The sequence below is a fragment of the Coregonus lavaretus genome (genome assembly GCF_964263955.1).
Source record: "Coregonus lavaretus genome assembly, contig: HAP1_SCAFFOLD_2931, whole genome shotgun sequence".
Lineage (NCBI taxonomy): Eukaryota > Metazoa > Chordata > Actinopteri > Salmoniformes > Salmonidae > Coregonus > Coregonus lavaretus.
The window spans coordinates 5,001-9,661 of NW_028160810.1; positions in this window are offsets into that span (position 1 = coordinate 5,001).

Consider the following 4,661-nt stretch of genomic DNA (forward strand, 5'->3'; position numbering starts at 1 on the left):
CTCTATACGAACTAACAGTGTTATAATCTGTGTGTTTGACCTCTATACGAACTAACAGTGTTATAATCTGTGTGTTTGACCTCTATACGAACTAACAGTGTTATAATCTGTGTGTTTGACCTCTATACGAACTAACAATGTTATAATCTGTGTGTTTGACCTCTATACGAACTAACAGTGTTATAATCTGTGTGTTTGACCTCTATACGAACTAACAATGTTATAATCTGTGTGTTTGACCTCTCTACGAACTAACAGTGTTATAATCTGTGTGTTTGACCTCTCTATGAACTAACAGTGTTATAGTCTGTGTGTTTGACCTCTCTACGAACTAACAGTGTTATAATCTGTGTGTTTGACCTCTCTACGAACTAACAGTGTTATAATCTGTGTGTTTGACCTCTCTATGAACTAACAGTGTTATAGTCTGTGTGTTTGACCTCTCTATGAACTAACAGTGTTATAATCTGTGTGTTTGACCTCTCTATGAACTAACAGTGTTATAGTCTGTGTGTTTGACCTCTCTACGAACTAACAGTGTTATAATCTGTGTGTTTGACCTCTCTACGAACTAACAGTGTTATAATCTGTGTGTTTGACCTCTCTATGAACTAACAGTGTTATAGTCTGTGTGTTTGACCTCTCTATGAACTAACAGTGTTATAGTCTGTGTGTTTGACCTCTCTACGAACTAACAGTGTTATAATCTGTGTGTTTGACCTCTCTACGAACTAACAGTGTTATAATCTGTGTGTTTGACCTCTCTACGAACTAACAGTGTTATAATCTGTGTGTTTGACCTCTCTATGAACTAACAGTGTTATAGTCTGTGTGTTTGACCTCTCTATGAACTAACAGTGTTATAGTCTGTGTGTTTGACCTCTCTATGAACTAACAGTGTTATAGTCTGTGTGTTTGACCTCTCTACGAACTAACAGTGTTATAATCTGTGTGTTTGACCTCTATACGAACTAACATTATTATAATCTGTGTGTTTGACCTCTATACGAACTAACAGTGTTATAATCTGTGTGTTTGACCTCTATACGAACTAACAGTGTTATAATCTGTGTGTTTGACCTCTATACGAACTAACAGTGTTATAATCTGTGTGTTTGACCTCTATACGAACTAACAGTGTTATAATCTGTGTGTTTGACCTCTATACGAACTAACAGTGTTATAATCTGTGTGTTTGACCTCTCTATGAACTAACAGTGTTATAATCTGTGTTTTTGACCTCTCTACGAACTAACAGTGTTATAATCTGTGTGTTTGACCTCTATACGAACTAACAGTGTTATAATCTGTGTGTTTGACCTCTATACGAACTAACAGTGTTATAATCTGTGTGTTTGACCTCTATACGAACTAACAGTGTTATAATCTGTGTGTTTGACCTCTATACGAACTAACAGTGTTATAATCTGTGTGTTTGACCTCTATACGAACTAACAGTGTTATAATCTGTGTGTTTGACCTCTATACGAACTAACAGTGTTATAATCTGTGTGTTTGACCTCTCTATGAACTAACAGTGTTATAATCTGTGTGTTTGACCTCTCTACGAACTAACAGTGTTATAATCTGTGTGTTTGACCTCTCTATGAACTAACAGTGTTATAATCTGTGTGTTTGACCTCTATACAAACTAACAGTGTTATAATCTGTGTGTTTGACCTCTATACGAACTAACAGTGTTATAATCTGTGTGTTTGACCTCTATACGAACTAACAGTGTTATAATCTGTGTGTTTGACCTCTATATGAACTAACAGTGTTATAATCTGTGTGTTTGACCTCTATACGAACTAACAGTGTTATAATCTATGTGTTTGACCTCTATACGAACTAACAGTGTTATAATCTGTGTTCCAAATGGTACTCTATTCCCTATAAAGTGCACTACTTTTTTGGGCCCTGATCAAAAGTAGTGCACTAGATAGGTAATTGTGTTCCATTTGGGAAGCAGACTGTCTCACCTGGCTACTGACTATGAATGAGGGCGTTTACATAAGAGCAGCTACTGTGACATAATGGGGAGTTAGGGCCTGAGGGGAGATTCTGCTGGAGCTACTGTACACACACACACACACATACACACACACACACATACACACACACACACACACATACACAGGTTTGATGTAACAGCCTCACAGTAGAACTGGGTCAATGTGTTCATTCTAAGACTGCCCTGAATGAAAGCTTCCCAGATTACCATTGGCACTCCCATTACCAGTAAGTATGTGTGCCTGTGTGTGCCTGTGTGTGCCTGTGTGTGTGTGTGTGTGTGCCTGTGTGTGTGTGTGTGGCATAGCTCCAGAGAACGACCACTTATCAGGAAGTTAAGAAGTCATCAAGGAGCACTGTGCCCTAACGACCAGGAACACGCACACAGAGGTCACACAACGCAAAAGACGTGGGTCTGGAAGAAGTATTTGTTTTCATATTTTGGAATATGTCAGTTGTAGACTATGGGTGTTAACAGCATCTAGCATCATGAATCAGTTGTAGACTGTGGGTGTTAGCAGCATCTAGCATCATGAATCAGTTGTAGACTGTGGGTGTTAGCAGCATCTAGCATCATGAATCAGTTGTAGACTGTGGGTGTAAGCAGCATCTAGCATCATGAATCAGTTGTAGACTATGGGTGTTAGCAGCATCTAGCATCATGAATCAGTTGTAGACTGTGGGTGTAAGCAGCATCTAGCATCATGAATCAGTTGTAGACTATGGGTGTTAGCAGCATCTAGCATCATGAATCAGTTGTAGACTGTGGGTGTGAGCAGCATCTAGCATCATGAATCAGTTGTAGACTGTGGGTGTTAGCAGCATCTAGCATCATGAATCAGTTGTAGACTGTGGGTGTTAACAGCATCTAGCATCATGAATCAGTTGTAGACTGTGGGTGTTAGCAGCATCTAGCATCATGAATCAGTTGTAGATTGTGGGTGTTAACAGCATCTAGCATCATGAATCAGTTGTAGACTGTGGGTGTTAGCAGCATCTAGCATCATGAATCAGTTGTAGATTGTGGGTGTTAACAGCATCTAGCATCATGAATCAGTTGTAGACTGTGGGTGTAAGCAGCATCTAGCATCATGAATCAGTTGTAGACTGTGGGTGTTAGCAGCATCTAGCATCATGAATCAGTTGTAGACTGTGGGTGTTATCAGCATCTAGCATCATGAATCAGTTGTAGACTGTGGGTGTTAGCAGCATCTAGCATCATGAATCAGTTGTAGACTGTGGGTGTTAGCAGCATCTAGCATCATGAATCAGTTGTAGACTGTGGGTGTTAGCAGCATCTAGCATCATGAATCAGTTGTAGACTGTGGGTGTTAGCAGCATCTAGCATCATGAATCAGCTGTAGATGTGGGTGTTAACAGCATCTAGCATCATGAATCAGTTGTAGACTGTGGGTGTTAACAGCATCTAGCATCATGAATCAGTTGTAGACTGTGGGTGTTAACAGCATCTAGCATCATGAATCAGTTGTAGACTGTGGGTGTTAGCAGCATCTAGCATCATTAATCAGTTGTAGACTGTGGGTGTTAACAGCATCTAGCATCATGAATCAGTTGTAGACTGTGGGTGTTAACAGCATCTAGCATCATGAATCAGTTGTAGACTGTGGGTGTTAGCAGCATCTAGCATCATGAATCAGTTGTAGACTGTGGGTGTTAACAGCATCTAGCATCATGAATCAGTTGTAGACTGTGGGTGTTAGCAGCATCTAGCATCATGAATCAGTTGTAGACTATGGGTGTTACATTTACATTTACATTTTAGTCATTTAGCAGACGCTCTTATCCAGAGCGACTTACAGGAGCAATTAGGGTTAAGTGCCTTGCTCAAGGGCACATTAACGTCATTTAGCAGACGCTCTTAGCCAGAGCGACTCACAAATTGGTGCGTTCACCCTATAGCCAGTGGGATAACCACTTTACAATTTGGGGGGGGGGGGGTTAGAAGGATTACTTTATCCTATCCCAGGTATTCCTTAAAGAGGTGGGGTTTCAAATGTCTCCGGAAGGTGGTGAGTGACTCCGCTGTCCTGGCGTCGTGAGGGAGCTTGTTCCACCATTGGGTTGCCAGAGCAGCGAACAGTTTTGACTGGGCTGAGCGGGAGCTATGCTTCCGCAGAGGAAGGGGAGCCAGCAGGCCAGAGGTGGATGAACGCAATGCCCTCGTTTGGGTGTAGGGACTGATCAGAGCCTGAAGGTACAGAGGTGCCGTTCCCCTCACTGCTCCATAGGCAAGCACCATGGTCTTGTAGCGGATGCGAGCTTCAACTGGAAGCCAGTGGAGTGTGCGGAGGAGGGGGGTGACGTGAGAGAACTTGGGAAGGTTGAACACCAGACGGGCTGCGGCATTCTGGATGAGTTGTAGGGGTTTAATGGCACAGGCAGGGAGGCCAGCCAACAGCGAGTTGCAGTAGTCCAGACGGGAGATGACAAGTGCCTGGATTAGGACCTGTGCCGCTTCCTGTGTAAGGCAGGGTCGTACTCTCCGAATGTTGTAGAGCATGAACCTGCAGGAGCGGGTCACCGCCTTGATGTTGGCGGAGAACGACAGGGTGTTGTCCAGGGTCACGCCTAGGCTCTTCGCACTCTGGGAGGAGGACACAGCGGAGTTGTCAACCGTGATGGCGAGA